Source organism: Monodelphis domestica, chromosome 7 (assembly GCF_027887165.1).
Source record: "Monodelphis domestica isolate mMonDom1 chromosome 7, mMonDom1.pri, whole genome shotgun sequence".
Classification (NCBI taxonomy): Eukaryota; Metazoa; Chordata; class Mammalia; order Didelphimorphia; family Didelphidae; genus Monodelphis; species Monodelphis domestica.
In genome coordinates, this window is record NC_077233.1 from 226,999,591 (window position 1) to 227,018,267 (window position 18,677).

The 18,677-nt window shown below is 37.8% G+C and overlaps 1 long non-coding RNA gene across 1 annotated transcript in view; it reads right to left on the reverse strand.

Annotated features, from left to right (window-relative positions):
* Window positions 1-315: 315 nt before the first annotated feature.
* Window positions 316-18,677, reverse strand: part of LOC130455626 (uncharacterized) — a 57,704-nt gene continuing 39,342 nt past the window's right edge. Inside the window, exon 3 of the long non-coding RNA XR_008913703.1 lies at window positions 316-1,867. This is a non-coding gene — a long non-coding RNA (uncharacterized LOC130455626). The remainder of the gene's footprint in view (window positions 1,868-18,677) is intronic.

The following is an 18,677-nucleotide window of genomic DNA, read 5'->3' on the forward strand; positions in this document are numbered from 1 at the left end:
CAAATGAAAATTAATGCCGTGTAATTATAATAATCAAGTCTAATTCTCAAGAAGAGACAAAAAAATGTACTCTTCTCCCTTCTTTATAGAGATAGGGAAATATGAGTGTGGAACATTACATATATTGTCAGACTCATATGATGTTTTAGTTAATCTTATTGACCTTTTTTCTCTTTCATTCTTGCTTTGTGAACTATCTCTTTGGTAAGTAAAGACTATATATGAAAAATATTTTAAAAAGAAATAATAAAGACTATATATGAAAATATTAAAAAAGAGATAGTCATAAAAGACAAAAAAGAAATAATTCCAATTTTAAATAATAGCAATAACTATAGTATAACTCTTGAGCAACTAGGTGGCACAGTAGATAGAGCACTGGACTTGGAATTATCTTCCTGAGTTCAAATCTAGCCTTAGACACTTACTAGCTGTGTGACCTGGGAAAGTCATTTAACTTGCTTATCACAGTTCTTCAGTCTATTAAATGAGTTGGATGAGGAAATGGCAAACCACTCCAGTTTCTTTGCCAAAGAAAACCCAAATGGGGTCATGGAGAGTGGGACACAACTACAGTGATACAACAGCACCATAACTACCCTTTATATAGTCATGTAGGGCTAGAAGAATTTAGTACTCATCTAGTATGTACAAAAATACATAGCCAACAAAATAGCCCTAGCAAAAGCATGTTTACCATGTGGTTACAGAAAACATATAAATTAAGCCAGTCGTTATTCTTATGGCAATCTATTTCTTATGACTGCTGTCTGTTAGAAGGCAAATTCTATTTATAGGCACTGGATTCCCAGCAGCCACATTTGACCTTGATTCACTACTCAGCCAGCAAATGACTTTTGCTGGGGGAAATGGTACATGTCCTCATCTCAAATGTTTTTCTCTTTAATGTAAAGATTCTCTGAATCAGGCATGGATCATTTTAGGCTAGTTGCCTTCAGTAGCTTGGGGTCATTTATATAGTGATCTGTAGGGTGGCTTGCATTTTTCTAAGATCAAGACAGGGGTAGGGTAGTTCCCTTGAGTACTTGTGAATATGGGCATGTTTGCATACAGTTCATCTGTGGAAGCTGTGCCCAACAGCCTGACATCATGGAAGATTGCCAACTCTTCCCAAACACTGACTATTGCCACTAGAATTGTTTTCTATATCTCCTTTTATATCCGAAACAGAAAATAACCCCAGGATCAGAGATAATGTCCAAGAAGGCTACCCCCAAATACCTCCCTTCTTCCTTTTCCATATTGCCTACATGCCCTGTTTTCTCTCTGATTCCTTATCTTTGTGAAGAAGGGGAATAGGCGTTCTGCCTAGCTGAAGTAGGTAGTTGCCTATATGATAGAAATCGATAGGTCTGGGGGAAAACTCCTTTAAGATTCTCCCATGGTGCCCAAAACGCCTTCATTTTAGATTTATGTCTTAGGATACTGACTTTGGAAAAACAGATTTCCCCAGGAGAGAAATGCTATTAACATCTTATGATGAATTCATTCATCAGGCCATTCTTCATCTCTTCATGATCCACATGACTGGCAGATGAGAGGGCAGAATATAAAGGTTTAGAGTTCAGAAGGAGGAATAACTTTGTAATATAAGAAGAAAATTCTGGGATCAGCTGCCCTGGTCAATTAAAGGTCCATCTAAGGGCACTTGGTGTGATGGAGTTGGGATTGAGGGAGGAGAGAGCTTGTCATCTTCTCTGAGCCTGAGCCTAAGGAGGTCTTCATTGTCTTTGTGTATTACCTTTCCTTCAGAAATGAAGGGCTTGGTTTTCATCTCCCAGCACCAATGTTCAGCTCTTATCAAGGGCAGAATGAACTGTTTCTTATTCTTCATCTTGCAAAGCACCTGGCAGGGAACAGATGAACAATGACCATATTTTGTAAACCAGAAATCAGGACACATGGCCTAACAAAGACTTTCTGCCCTTCATTTGTCAGCACACTCCAAGCAAGATCTGGAGAGTTTTCTAACCAGAAGCAAACACTACAGCTCTGTGTCACCCACACCACCCACATTATCACTTACATAGCTCCAGACACCCATCATGCAAAACCAGTATGTGCATGCTTTTGTGAGAAATCTCAGAGGTTCTTTGGCATGTGTTTCTCCATGTTTTCTGCCTGTCAATCTTTTAGATATCCTTTATTATAATGCCAACCATAATTTTATTCAGTTACTACTTAGCAAAATATTGGACTTTTGGGGGGACATGATGTCCCAGAAAGTTATTTATTGGGTAATTGGATAGAACACTTGCAATATTAATTTTTCTATAAGAGTGCATGTGTTCACCATAATTCATAGTATTTGCTTATTTGTTAATAAGCAAATTTTCAGGGACCATCATTTTTTTTAAAGGTCGAGATCTGCAATTTCATCATGGTGGGAAATCTCTGATGCATATTATTATGATTGGGGGGAAGGGGTCTCTCCACTCATGTCAATTGGCAAGTCCTTGGTACTTTATAGTTTTAGAGATTTGCCTAGGACCATGGTGGAGAACCTATGGCATGCATGCCAGAGGGGGCACTCAGAGATTTTTCTGTGGGCACATGCACTTTTGCCATCACCTCAGCACAGATTTTGCCAGTATTCCTTATTAGAATGCCAGTAGGCTGGGCTGCTCCCTCTCCATGCATTCATGAGTCATCCACCCTCTGCCCAGCAGCCCAATGGGAGCATTTCTTCCCTTCCCTATCTGGAGTAAGGCAAAGTGGGGGACAGTTTGATCACTTAGTCTCTAAAAGGTTTGCCATCACTGGCCTAGGACATTTAGAAATTATGACTGCCCACTGTCAAAAAGCTTGTAGGTATTGAGATGCAGGATTCAGGTCTACTTAACTCTACATCTTGCTCTTAATCTAATATATTGAGCTACCTCTCTAGCTATACCTAAGGTCATAAAATTCCCCAATAGCCAAGGACCTCCAGGTTTATGCCTTTTAGCATGAGCCCTTCTTAGTTTTAAAGATTAAGAAAGTGAGACCCAGAAAAAGGAAATCATTTTCTTCACATTGCTGTTAGTTGCAGAGCTAGAATCTAGAACCAAAGCACACTAGGACACTGTAAAATCAACTGAAGGTAAGAATTGAGAAATTTTGTTTTTGTAATAGTTATTCCAAAGAAATAAGGAAATCTCCATTAGGTTCTAATCCCATTATTGCCAGTCATTGTACTAAGTGATGAGAATACAAATGTCAAACCTAGAAAAACACAGAACCACTGAAGTAGTCATAAAACCAAATCTTTAATCAGGAAAAGAGATGAGTCCTTAATATTCAGCTGCCCCACAGAGCCCAGCACTAAATGCCAGAGTCAAGACTCTGGGAACAGTGTCTATGAGAGAATCACCACCAAAGATGATTCTCCAAAGAATAATAGAATTTAGGGACTTATATACCTTTTGGGGAATTAAGCATAGCAAACTATACACAGGTGGGCAGGCCTGGGAAAGAGGCTATAGTCAAAAGCTGGGTACCAGGGAGTGGTCTATTATTACAATGGACAGAAAGGATGGCTCCAGCCAAGTGCTAGTCTTCCTGGGAATGGACCTCTTATACAATGAGGGAACCTTCTAAGACAAAAATGGTGATTGAGGATTTGAGCATTTCTATTACTCCTATTCAAGATACTTAAAATGGATGCTTGGTGATCCCTTGTTCAGTCTAAAATAAGGTCAGTTTGGGACTTCCCCTAAAGGCAAGTTCCCAAGGGATGGGGCAAATTTGGGGTTTCCAGAATTCAAGCTGACACAACTAATCAATAAACATTTATTAAACACCTACTGGGGCAGACAGTGAATAGAGTACCTAGCCTGGAGTGGGGAAGACTCCCTATATTGAGGTCAAATCTGAACTCAGACTTTTATTAGTCGTGGGCAAATCATTTCATTGAGTTTGTCTCTGTTTCTTCATCTATAAAATAAGCTGGAAAAAGAAATGGTAAATGACTTTGGCAAGGAAACCCCAAAAAGGGGTCACAAAGAGTCAGACATGACTGAACAACAAACACCTACTATAAGTCAGGTAGTATGCTAAGGAGGGGGAACAAAAAGAAACAAAAGACAGTCCCTGCCCTCAAGGAGTTTATAATGCCAAGAATGGAACAATAACTACTCTAGAGGAAGTTAAACAGTATATCTAAGTATATACAGAATTTTAAAAATGAATAAAAGTAGAGAAACACAAAGTAGCTCAAGGGTAGACATTAACATTTGGGGCAAATCAGGAAAAGTTTCATGGAGAAGATGGTGCTTAAGTGGTACCTTGAAGGAAGAGAAGGTTTGAGGTATTCTATGAACCATAGAGAAAGAAGGAATGTCTTCCAAGAAAGAGGACAAGAGACTGGAAAGGTTGCAATGCCATATGTGAAGAGCAAGGGGGTGGTCATTTGGCAGAATTGCAGCGTGAGAAGGGGAGTAATAAAAAATTAGTACTGAAAGATAGGTTGTGAGAGAAGCTAGGTGGTAGAGAGACAGGGCTGGAGATGACAGGTAGGGTGTTCAAATCTGACTTGGGAAAGAAAGAGAAGGAGAGAGAGAGAGAGAGAGAGAGAGAGAGAGAGAGAGAGAGAGAGAGAGAGAGAGAGAGAGAGAGAGAGAGAGAGAGAGAGAGAGAGAGAGAGAGAGAGAGAGAGGAGAGAGAGAGAGAGGAGAGAGAGAGAGAGGAGAGAGAGAGAGAGAGAGAGAGAGAGAGAGAGAGAGAGAGAGAGAGAGAGAGAGAGAGAGAGAGAGAGAGAATTAATTCATTTTGGCAGTAGGGAGAGATCTGAGATTTGTCTTCAGGTCCTTTGGCTTCCTTTTTGGGGTCCTCCTTGAATGAAAGAATGAAAAAATATATTTATTAAATGTTTATTATGTACCAAGCACTATGAAGAAGCTAAGTATATAAGTGGAGAAGGGGACACAGTCCCAACTTTCAAAGAACATACTTTCATTGGGAGAAATTGTATATATAAGAAAATTGAGCAATAAGGGGTACAAAGAAGAATGGGGGTGTAAAGGACATGAGTGAATAAATGGAGTAGAGAATGAGTGTCAGGAATTTTAAATGTATATCAGTAGGTCAAGTGGCAAGGCCCAAAGGTCTGGATGGCATAACAGTAGAATAAAGTCCAAAGGACCTTTGGACCTTCAGTAGAATAGACAGTAAAGCCTGGTGGTCCTCTGTGTCATTATAAAGACTGTAGTTGGCGATTCAGAGCTAATTCAAGTGTTATGTGAGTGAGCACCATTGTCCCAGTGAGCACCTTTGTCCCAATGACCCAAATGATATAAGGGCAGCCAAGTTAAAAAGAATTTGTAACATTAAAAAATATCATTAGTGACTCCATTCTTCCCTTATCCACCATTTTGTTGAGCTAAATTTCAGCTACTTGTAAGTCACTTGATTTTGGAAAAGTTAAAAGATTATTCACCCTGGGGGCAGCTGGGTAGCTCAGTGGATTAAGAGTCAGCCCTAGAGACGGGAGGTCCTAGGTTCAAATCTGGCCTCAGCCACTTCCTAGCTGTGTGACCCTGGGCAAGTCACTTGACCCCCATTGCCTAGCCCTTACCACTCTTCTGCCTTGGAGCCAATACACAGTATTGACTCCAAGACGGAAGGTAAGGGTTTAAAAAAAAAAAAGAAAAAAAGAAAAAAAAAGAAAAAAAAAGATTATTCACCCTCCCAAAAGTCATCTGACTTAAAGAATATTCCGAAACTACCCACTCTCCCTCTCAGCTCAGTGTCTCCTTATACCTTCCACTGAGAAACCAGATGTAGCAATTCCTATAATCCTATTTTTCATTCCCTTCAAATTGTGTATTAACTGTGAAGAAACCAAACTTGGGGTCCTTGATTACCAGAGCTTTGCATCCCAGTTGGCATCCCAAATCATCAATTAACTAGAACTACTCAGTTTCTTTATTCTATCATAATAGAGTGAAGAAAAGGCAAGGGGAAAGACTTCTTCCCAACTCCTAACATAACCCCCACCAAAATCTATTGTATAAGAAGCCCTATATATAATTCTCATTTATACAGTTTTTGTTGTTAATCAGCCATTTTTCAGTCATGTCCAAATATTCATGAATCTATTTGGAGTTTTATTGGCATAAATTATTTTTTAAATTAATTTATTTAATCAATTTAGAACATTATTCCTTGGTCACAATAATCACATTATTTGCCTCCCTCCCCTCTCCTCCACCCACCCTTCCAGCAGCCCTGCAATTTCATTGGGTATCACTTGTGTCCTTGATCAGAACCTATTTCCATGTTGTCGGTGTTTGCCTTAGGATGTTCATTTAGAATCTATATCCCCAATCATATCCCCTCCACCCATGTATTCAAGCAGTTGTTTTCTTCTGTGTTTCTACTCCCATAGTTTTTCCTCTGAATATGGATATTTGTTCTTTCTCATAAATCCCTCCTAGTTGATCAGGAACACTGCATTACCCCTAATGGAGAAGTCCATTACATTCGATTGTACCACAGTGTATCCATCTCTGTGTACAATGTTCTCCTGGTTCTGTTCCTCTCACTCTGCATCAATTCCTGGAGGTTGTTCCAGTTCCCATGGGATTCTCCCACTTTATTATTCCTTTGAGCACAATAGTATTCCATCACCAACATATACCACAATTTGCTCAGCCATTCCCCAATTGATGGGCATCCCCTCGTTTTCCAGGTTTTGGCCACCACAAAGAGCGCAGCTATGAATTTTTTGTACAAGTCTTTTTGTCCATTATCTCTTTGGGGTACAGACCCAGCAGTGCTATGGCTCGATCAAAAGGTAGACAGTCTTTTAGCGCCTTTTGGGCATAGTTCCAAATTGCCCTCCAAAATGGTTGGATCAGTTCACAACCCCACCAGCAGTGGATTAGTGTTCCTACTTTGCCACATCCCTTCCAGCATTCATTACTTTCCTTTGCTGTCATGTTAGCCAATCTGCTAGGTGTGAGGTGATACCTCAGAGTTATTTGGATTTGCATCTCTCTAATTATAAGAGATTTAGAAAACTTTTTCATGTGCTTTTAAATAGTTTTGATTTATTTAACTGAAAATTGCCTATTCATGTCCCTTGCCCATTTATCAACTGGAGAATGGCTTGATGTTTTGTATAATTGATTTAGTTCTTTGTAAATTTGGGTAATTAGATCTTTGTCAGAGGTTTTTGTAATGAAGACTGATTCCCAATTTGTTGCTTCCCTTCTAATTTTGGATGCATTAGTTTTGTTTGTACAAAAACTTTTTAATTTGATGTAATAAAAGTTATTGATTTTACATTTTATGATTTTTTTCTAGCTCTTGCTTGGTTTTAAAGACTTTCCTTTCCCAAAGATATGACATGTATTCTATTCTTTGTTCACCTAATTTGCTTATACTTTCCTTCTTTATATTGAGGTCATTCACCCATTCTGAGTTTATCTTGGTGGAGGGTGTGAGATGTTGATCCAAGCATAATCTCTCCTATACTGTCTTCCAATTTTCCCAGCAGTTTTTATCAAATAGTGGATTTTTTGTCCCAAAAGCTGGGATCTTTGGGCTTATCATAGACTGTCTTGCTGAGGTCTTTTACCCCAAGTCTATTTCACTGATCCTCCTTTCTGTTTCTTAGCCAGTACCAAATTGTTTTGATGACCACTGCTTTATAGTATAGTTTGAGATCTGGGACTGCAAGTCCTCCTTCCTTCACATTTTTTTTCATGATTTCCCTGGATATCCTTGATCTTTTGTTCTTCCAAATGAACTTTGTTACGGTTTTTTTCTCATTCAGTAAAAAAGTTTTTTGATAGTTCAATGGGTATGACACTAAATAGGTAAATTAATTTGGGTAGGATTGTCATTTTTATTATGTTAGCTCATCCTACCCATAAGCAATCAATGTTTTTTTCCAATTGTTTAGATCTAGTTTTAATTGTGTGGAGAGTGTTTTGTAGTTGTGTTCATATAGTTCCTATGTTTGTCTCAGCAGATAGATTCCTAAGTATTTTATATTGTCTAGGGTGATTTTGAATGGAATTTCTCTTTCTAATTCATGCTGCTGAGATGTGTTGGAGATATGTAGAAATGCTGATGACTTATGTGGGTCTATTTTGTATCCTGCAACTTTGCTAAAATGGTTGATTATTTCCACTAGCTTTTTGGTTGATTCTGTAGGATTCTTTAAGTAGACCATCATATCATCTGCAAAGAGTGATAGCTTGGTCTCCTCATTGCCAATTTTAATACCTTCAATTTCTTTTTCTTCTCTAATCACTACAGCTAGCGTTTCTAATACAATGTTAAATAATAGAGGTATCCTCTATATATGGGCATCCTTGTTTAAGTTCTGATCTTATTGGGAATGCTTCTAGTTTATCGCCATTGCAGATGATGTTGGTTGATGGTTTTAGATATATACTGTTTATTATTTTTAGGAAAGACCCTTCAATTCCTATATTTTCTAGTGTTTTCAATAGGAATGGATGTATTTTGTCAAAGGCTTTTTCTGCATCTATTGAGATAATCATGTGATTCTTGTTGGTTTACTTGTTTATATGGTCAATTATGTGGATGGTTTTCCTAATATTGAACCATCCTTGCATTCCTGGTATGAATCCTACCTGGCCATAGTGAATAACCCTCCTGATGACTTGCTGGAGTCTTTTTGCTAGTATCCTATTTAAGATTTTTGCCTCTATGTTTATTAAGGAGATTGGTCTGTAGTTTTCTTTCTCTGTTTTTGACTCCCCTGGCCTTGGAATCAGTACCATATTTTTGTCATAAAAGGGATTTGGTAGACCTCCCTCTTTGCTTATTATGTCAAATAGTTTGTATAATATTGGGATTAGTTGTTCTTTGAATGTTTGATAGAATTCATTTGTGAATCCATCTGGACCTGGGTATTTTTTCCTGGGAAGTTCTTTGATGGCATGCTCAATTTCTTTTTCTGGTATGGGGTTGTTTAGGTAATCTATTTCTTCCTCTTTTAGTCTAGGCAATTGTATTTTTGTAAGTATCCATCCATATCACCTAGATTGCCATATTTGTTGCCATATAATTGGGCATAATAGTATTTAATGATTGCCTAATCTTCATTAGAGGTGAGGTCTCCCTTTTCATCTTGGATACTGTCAATTTGGTTTTCTTCTTTCCTTTTTTTAATTAGATTGAGCAGTTCTTTGTCTATTTTACTTGTTTTTTCAAAGTACCAGATTCTAGTCTTAGTTATTAAATCAATAGTTCTTTGACTTTCAATTTTATTAATTTCTCCTTTGATTTTTAGGATCTCTAATTTAGTCCTCATCTTAGGATTTTTAATTTGTTCACTTTCTATTTTTTTTTTTAATTTTCATGCCTTGGCATAAATTCTTGAGTGGTTTGCTATTCCTTTTTCAGCATGAAGAGAATGAAGAAAACAGTTATAGTTTACTTGCTTAGGGTCCCTCAACTAGTGTCTGAGGGTGGATTTCAGCTCACAAAGATGAATCTTTCTGGCTCAGGGCTGGCATTCTATTCACTGTGCTACCTAGCTTCACTATTAAGGCTGACTCAGGGCTTTCCTCTCCACAACTCAAAGAATTAGATAGGAAAAGCATTGTTATGCCCATTTTATAGATGAGAAAATTGAACCGTAAGGGTATTCAGTGACTTTCCTAAAGTTACATTGCTAGTAAAGAACAGAACTTGAACTTGAAATCACTTTTCTGATTTCCAGTTCAGATCTTTCATTAATGATATCCTCTGATATCCATCTCTCTCTCTCTCTCTCTCTCTCTCTCTCTCTCTCTCTCTGTCTCTCTCTCTCTCTCTCTCTCTCTCTCTCTCTCTCTCTCTCTCTCAATCTCTCTCTCTCTCTCACTCTCACTCTCTCTCCTTCTCTCTCCTTCTTAGAATCAATACTAAGTATTGGTTCCAAGGCAGAAGAGTGGTTAGGGTTAGGCAGTTGGGGTCAAGTGACTTGCCCAGGATCACACAGCTAGGAAGCATCTGATCCAGATTTGAACCCAAGGTTTTCCTGGTCTCCAGGCCCGGCTCTCTATCCATTGGGTCACCCCGCTGTCCCCAAAATGATCTATTTCTAATCTTAACTACCACATCCAAACAGCATCATAGGTAGAATGCTAGACTATCTAGTTGGAAGATCTGAGTTCAGATCTTGTCACAAACAAGCTGTCTAAATGTTTACTTAGTCATTTTGTGCATACATTTTCTCATCTTTAATTGAAGGCGTTGTACTCAGTAGGCTCTGAATTCATGATTCTTTGACCTAAGCAGAAGCTGGGCTTCTCTTTTCCCTGAAATTATTCTTCCCGGGCTGTTTTCATCCAGAACAAAAGAAGCTTTGGGCAGTGACCCAAGGCACCATTCCACCTGCCACAGTTCTTTTCTCCCTGTGATTCTGATGCCAGGTACTGGGTTTCCACTGGGCACAAAACTTCATTGGTGCTTTCTGAATAGAGATGGTTCTTCTGTCCACCCTGGAGGCAGGCTTGCTTTGCTGACACCAATCAACATGTCAGACAAGCCATTGTGGTCCCAGCTCATGGTGCTTTTGGAATGCATTTTTGTTCTCCTCTTACAGGTAGGAGAGTCCAGAGGGGCTGAACCTCAGGGACTGGGGAGAGCAGAACACTGCCATGCCTGAAAGAATGTCGGATAAAACTGATGGAGAGAATGCTTATTTAATGGAAATCATTTGCATTTCTCTGGAGGAATGATTTTTGTGTCATTAGTGGCAGAACTGATTTGGCCCTGCGGCAGAATTCCAAACAGCCTTGAAGATTGACTGAATGAGGAATTGCATTGATTCAATCCTTGAGGATTTATGCTCATGCCTTGAGGTCAAACCCATCGAAATGATTGTGGTTTCTGGCAGTGACTTCTGTCTTACAAGGCAGCATTCACCTACAGTGCCTTAGCTTGTCTCCCCCCCATAGCACACAACAAGAATAATTTGGACACCCACAAGTACGTTCATCCTTTCAGATGGTTCTCATAGAATCACAAATCTAGAGTTAGAAGGAACCTTAGAGGCCACTGAGTACAACTTTCTTTTTTTATTTAGGTTTTTTTACATATGAGGAAACTGAGGCACAGAAGGGTTTAGTGACCTGTCCAGGGTCATACAGTCAAGGAGAGTCTGAATAAGGATTTGCATCTGAGTTTTCCTGCTTCCAAGTCCAATGCCCTATTATGCTCCCTTTCTAATCTGTTAGGAAACCAAGTCCAATTTTAAATGTTGTTGGGCTTACTGTGTGATGGACCTAATGCCCATCCTCTGAACTATACCAGTTCCAGGTATATAGGTCAAGTTCTCCCAAGCAATTTTTTCTCCCCTTTTTAAATGATCATTTATTATTGTTAACATTCTTTTCTTTTTAGATTTTGAGTTCCAGATTTTTTCCCTTCTCTCTCATCTGTCACCCACTGAGAAGACAAACGATATGATATCAATTATACATGTGAAATTATGCAAAAATTTTCCATATTAGCCATTTCTCAAAACAAAGCAAAAAAAAGTGAGAAAATTATATTTCAATTTGCACTCAGAATTCATTGGTTCTTTCATTCTGGAGGTAGATAGCATTTTTTTTGTTGTTATTGTTATAAATCCTTTGGAATTGTCTTAAATCATTGTATTGATAAGTGTAGCCAAGTCTTTGACGATGATCATTACAACATTGCTTTTATTGTGTACAATGATCTGGTTCTTTTCACTTCACTTTGCCTCAATTCATATTGGTTTTGGCAGGTTTTTCTGAACCACTCCCCCTTGTAATTTATTAAAGAACAATAGTATTCCATTATAATCAATCATATGCCACAACTTGTTCAGCCATTCCCCAATTGACGAACATTGCCTCAATTTCTGATTCTTTGTCACCACAAAAAGAGCTACTTACAAATATTTTTGTATATCTAGGGTTTTTTTTTTATCTTTTTGAGGTATAAACCTAGTAGTGGTATTGCTGGATCAAAGAGTGTGTGTAATTTTATAGCCCTGGTATCATTCCATGTTGTCCTTCAATACTGTTGGCCCTGCTCACTATGTCAACAGTTCATTTATGTATCTATTTTCCCTCATCCCCTCCAGAATTTGTCATTTTTTATAGATGTAAGGTAGTACCTCAAGAGTTATTTTTGTTTCTCTCTAATCAATAGTGATTTATAGCATTTTTTTAAAATATGACTATAGATGGCTTTTATTTCTTCTTCTGAAAATTGCTGGTTCATATCCATTGACCATTTATCAACTTGGAAATGTTTCTTACTTTTGTAAATTTGACTCAATTGCCTATATAGTTTAAAAATGATACCTATATCAGAAAACCTTTTTGTAAAAAAATTTTATATTAGTCTATCATACATGGTACCTTTCAGCAAATTGTAGTTTTTTTTAATTTTCTCTTTTAATTAGGTCTATTTTTGTTTTGCCTGAGATAATGATTGCTACCTCTGCCTTTTAACTTTAACTGAAGCATAATGAATTCTGCTCCTGCCCTTTATTTTAATTCTGTTTGTGTTTCTGTTTCAAATGTGACTCTTGAATTTAACATATTATTGGATTCTGGTTTCTAATCCATTCTGCTATCTACTTCCATTTTATGGGTTAGCTCAGCACATTCATATTCACAGTTATGATGGCTATGTGTTTCCCCGTGTTCTATTTTTTCTGTTTATCTTTTTTCTCTTTTTGTCTTGTCCTTCCTCAAAAATCTTTTTTGCTTCTCACTACTGTATCCCTTAATCAGACCTGGATGTTATCAAATACATGCTCTTTCTCTTATCCCTTTCCTCTCCTATCTCCCTATTGAGTAAGATAGATTCTATACCTGAGTGTGTATATATTTTCTTCCTTCTTTAAGCCTATCCCAATAAGAGTGAGTTTCAAGCATTACTCAACCCTACTCTCTATTTTCCCCTCCACCATAAAAGCTTTTCCTTGAATACCTCTTTTATTTGAGAATATTTGCCCCATTCTACTTTTTTCCTTCAACCCCCCCCCCCCCAACTCTGTGCATCCCTCTTTCTTGTCCCTACACTTTTTAGCTCTAGAATTTGACTATAATATTGCTGGGTATTTCATTTGGAAATCTTTTCCAGGAGTTAATCAGTAGATTCTTTCAATTTCTATTTTACCCTCTGGATATAAGCTATCAGGAGAGTTTTCTATGATAATTTCTTGAAATGTGATGTCTAGGATCATTTTTTATTATGGTTTTCAGTTAGTCCAATATTTTTTTCATTATCTTTCCTCAATCTATTTAACAGGTCAGTTGTTTTTCCAATGAGATATTTCACATTTTCTTTTTTTTTCAGTCTTTTGACTTTGTTTTATTATTTCTGGAAGTGTCATAGACTCATTAGCTGCTCCATGCCCAATTCTATTTTTTAGGAAATTATTTTCTTTAGTAAACTTTTGTACTTCCTTTTCCATTTGGTCAATTCTATTTTTTATGAAGGTCTTATCTCCAGTGAATTTTTGTGCCTCTATTATCATTAGGGCAATTCTGTTTTTAAAATGTTATTTTTTTCTGCCTCTTTTACCAAGCTGTTAATTCTCTTTTCATAATTTTCTTGCATTACTTTTATTTCTTTTCCCAATTTTTCCTCTACCACTCATCACTTTTTTAAAAACTCTTACATAATGGGTCCAATTAGATTTTTTCTTTGAGACTTTGCTTAGAACTATTTCCATATTGCTATCTTCTTCAAAGTATGTCTTGGTCTTCCCTGTGTGGTAGAGGCATGCATGCAAAGGACAGAAGCTGAAGATGGATCATCTGTCAGACAAATGAAGATTCCATTTGGAATGTGACTGGGAAACAGTTGGAGGTAAGAGCCAATTGCTTGACTGGAATTGAAGTCTTTGGGGCTTTCTGGCTGATGTGAAGGAAGAAGCTGGGTTTTATCTCTGGGACCTGGGATAATCAAGTTGGAGGTGATCTGACTGATTTGAAGAAGAAAAAGAAGGACAGTAGTTCTTGTATCTCTCTCTGACTGGCTCTCCTTTTGTGTTAGTGACTGAATTGCTATTTCTCTCAATATCCTCCAACCTAACATTCACTTCAGAGATTAAGGATATCCCATACCCTTAACTTATCCTCCAGTCTTGTCCTATCTTCCCCAAATAAACCCCTTGTTTGACAAAGAAGATTAAGAACTATTTAATTAAAACCTCACAGCTCACACTGATTGACTTAAGGGAGACTGAAGAAGGGAGGAGGGGAGGCTGAATTGGGAGGTACAAAAGGGAGGAGGTTAGGCAAAAAAGAAGATAACTACCTGATGCATTAGTTATCTAGTAACCATCAAATATACCCTCAAAATATCATTTTTACACCTGCCACTGTAGTAGTTTTCTTTGGTCAAGTTCTTTTTGTTGTTGTTGTTTGCTCATTTTCCCTGCTTATTTCTTCACTTTGGCTTTCATGTTAAAGTTTGGTTCTGATCACTTGGGGGTGAAGAGGCACTATGCCAAAATTCAGGCTTTTTCATGCTGTTCTTTTCAGAACTAGTCTCTGGGCATCTACAAGTTTTTAGTGCTTCCAAGAAGAGAAGTGTGGTCACTGCTATCCAGATCTACTCTCTAGTCTTTATCCAAGAAGGGACTATGCTCCTCTACAGCCCCAAGTATTCCCTTTGCTGCTGTTCCCTGTTGTACTGTAGCCATAACTGGTAGCAAGACTTTGGGCCCTAATTATGATCAGTGCCCCTGCTCCCTTGTGACAGATCACAAGCTCTCCTTCTCACCTTGTAACTGACCCAGATCTGCTTATGGGCAATAGAGTTGCCAATCAGCATCAACTATACCCAGCGCCAGCAAAGCAGCCTCTTGTAGCCTCTTTCTGACAAGCTTTCTAACCCCCTTACTCTCTCTGGGTTGAGAGCTCTCCAAACAGCAGCAACTACTGCTGCTGTCTCAACTGGTTGAGCTGCTAGCTCAAAGGTCCTTTTCTGGGCTCCTGTCAAGATCCAGCCTGCACTTATCCTGGTGTTACAAACCTGTCCTGCAGACCTCCTAAGTTGTCTCTGACAGGATAAACCTCTGACCTTGGTTTGTGGTATGATTTAAAACTGTTTAGGATCACCCTAGTGCAAATATCAATAAAATGGAAATAGGTCTTGATCAATGACACACGTAAAACCCAGTGGAATTGTATGTTGGCTATAGGAGGGGGGTGCTGAAGGAAGGGAAAGAACATGAATCATGTAACCATGGAAAAATTTTCTTAATCAATTAAATAAAACTTTTTAAAAATTAAAAAAAAATAAAACTGTTTGGAGGGGAATGTTGGGAGAGTTCAGCTGGGTCCAGATCTGTATCCCTTCAGCTTGGTCATCATCAATAGAGGGAATTTCCTTGTTTAGGAATTAGAAATTATAAAATCACATGTTCAGTCCACATCCTTATTTCTGCATGTGTACATGCTATCTTTTCTAATAGAGTGTAAGCTTCTTAAGGGCAGGAAGTGGTTAATTTTCATCTTTTTATCCCTGGCAGCTTGCAGTGTTTATCACATAGTAGATGCTTTATAAGTATTTTTCACACACCCAGATTATATGTTGATATAATTTTTACTAATCATTTTCTGACCTTTGACAATATATGTTCTCTCCTTCCTTACCAAGATGGCAGGTAATATGATATAGGTTATATATGTGTTGTGTACAATATTTATCTCCATGTTAGTCATGTTGTGAAAGAAGACACATATACTTACACTATTAAAAAATTCATGGAGGAAATAAAGTGAAAAATGCTATGTTCCAATCTGCATTCAGACTCCATCAGTACCTTCTAAGACAGCAGATAGTCTTTTTTATTGTAAGTCTTTTGGAGTTGTCCTGGATCCTTGCATTGCCAATAACAGTTAAGTCATTCACAGCTGAGCAACATACATTACTTCTGTTTCTGTGTACAACATTCTCCTGGGTCTGCTCACTTCACTTTACATCACTTCATATAAGCCTTTCCAGGTTTGTTTGCTTTATTGTCCTTTTTGTCATTTCTTAGGGCACAGTAGTATTCCATCACTATCATATACCACAACAAGTATGGCCATTCCCCAATTGATGGCCATTCCCAAGATTTCCCGCACTTTGCCATCACAAAAAGAGCTCTATAAATACTTTTGTGCAAATAGTCCTTTTTTCTTTCTTTTTATCTCTTTGAAATATAGACTGAGTAGTAATACTGCTGAGTCAAAGGGTATGCACAGCTTTATAGCCCTTTGGGCATGGTTCCGAATTGGTCCCCAAATGGTTCTATCAATTAACATCTCACAACAGTGTATTAGTGCCCCAATTTTTCACATCCTCTCTAACATTTATCGTTATTCTTTTTTGCCATATTAGTCAGTCTGATAGGTATGAAGTGGTACCTCAGAGCTGTTTTAATTTGCCATTCTCTCATTAATAGTGATTTGATTTATAAATGCTTATTGATTATCACTCACAAATATTTATTAAGCACCTACTATGTGCCAAACACTATGCTAAGTATTGGGGAGATAAAGACAAAAGGCAGTCACTGCTTTCAAGGAGTTCACAGGCTAATGGGAGAGACAATATGTAAATAACTCTCTAAACAAGCTTTATTCAGGATATTTCAAATCATCAACAGAAGGAAGACACCAAAATTAATAGGGGTTAGGAAAAGCTTCCTGTAGAAGGTAGAATTATAGCTGGGGTTTGAAAGAAGCCAGGGAAACCAGAAGTCAAAGAAGAGGAGAGAAGACATTTCATGTATAGGGGATAGTCAATGAAAATACCCAAAGTCAGGAGACAGAGTGTCTTGTGATTGAGTCACTGAAGAAATATACCTACGGGATATGAAAAGGCTGTTCAAAATTCACTTCCATCATGAAACCTGCCCTAATTAATTCTGGTTAGCTCTGATCATTCCATATTACCCTTCAGCCTGTTAGATATAAGACTTGAATCATATGCATTATAGGTTTTATATGTACTGAGAGGCATCTTGGTATAGTGGAAAGTGCATGGACTTTTCTCTGATTAACTGTGTGACCTTGATTAAGTCACTTTGCTTTTCTCAATGAAATAAAATAGGGATTTCCTCAATGATAAAATAGAGATTATAATGCCTCTAGTACCTACCCTATAGAACTTTTGGGAGGATCAAATTTAAAAAACCTATTATAAAATGTTTATACACCTTAACCCCTATAAAATATCAGCTATTATTGCATGATTTATAACAGGAATTCCAGGAGTATCTCATTATAACTAAAAAGTCAGGTAACCATCCTAGCATCCCTATTCCCAGCTTTCACTATGTGGGACATGCCCTATATAGGGATATTATAGGACCTGAAGAATACCTGGATTTTAAAGGGGAGGATATCTTTCTAAAGACCATATTTATTTAAGTGTACGATAGGTTCTCAGTTTATCAATAAATCCAATAAATTGTATTCCTTTTTTTTAACCCTTCCCTTCCACCTTACAATCAATACTGTGTATTGGTTGTAAGTTAGAAGAATGGTAAGGAATAGTCAATGGGGGTTAAGTGACTTGCCCAAGGTCACACAGCTGGGAAGTATCTGAGGCCAGATTTGAACCTAGGACCTCCCAACTCTAGGTCTGGCTCTCAATCCACTGAGCCACTCAGCTGCCCCCAATAGATTATATTCCAATCAATAAACAAACATTATTTTTTTTAAAACCTTACCTTTTGTCTTAGAAATAATGCTAAGTATTGGTTCAAAGGCAGAAGAACAGTAAGAACTAGGCTATTAGGATTAAGTGTCTTGCCCAGGGTCACACATCTAGGAAGCATCTAAGGCCAGATTTGAACCCAGGACCTCTCATCTGCAGACCTGATTATATTTATTGAGCTACCTAGTTCCCCCTCAGCATGCATTTATTAAGTCCTTCCAATGTATCAAGCATGGTGCTTGTCCCTGGAGATACAAAGACAAAAACAAAAACAATTTTCATTCTCATAAATGCTACTTCCTTGGAATAGACAAATATTAGTCTAAGTTTGGGAGGATGTTTTGAGGCCTACAATTTTGTACAGTTTTCCCCATAGAAAAATTATGAATACAACTAGGTGGCTATTCACCCTATGTCCTGGGTTCAAATATGGCTTCAGATATTTCCTAGCTGTGTGGCCCTAGGCAAATCACTTAACCCCAACTGCTCTTCTGCCTTAGAACCCCATCAAAAAAGTATTGGTTTTCAGACATAAGAGTTAAAAAAAAAAAGAAAATCATGGTGGTAAGGTAGTTGGCAATTTCAGATGTCTGTTGAAAACATTAGACCTGAGGTATAATCCCCTTCTAAATAGCACCATAGATACATTATGACATAATCCAATGTAATGGACTTCTCTGCTAGCAGCAATGCAACAACCCAGGACAATTCAGAGGAACTTGTGAAAAAGAACACTATCTACATCCAGAGAAAGAACTGTGGGAGTAGAAATGCATTAGAAAACTCTATGATAGATCACATAGTGTGATAGGGATGATGTTAAAGGATCATGCTATTGTAGAGATGAATAACATGGAAATAGGTTTTGAACAATGATGCATGTATAACCCAGTGGAACTGCTTGTTGGACTAAGGAGTGGGGAAGAAAGAGTGGGGGGAGGGGTAGGTAAGATGGGATCATGAATCATGTAACCATGGAAAAATATTCTAAATTAGAAAAAAAAGAA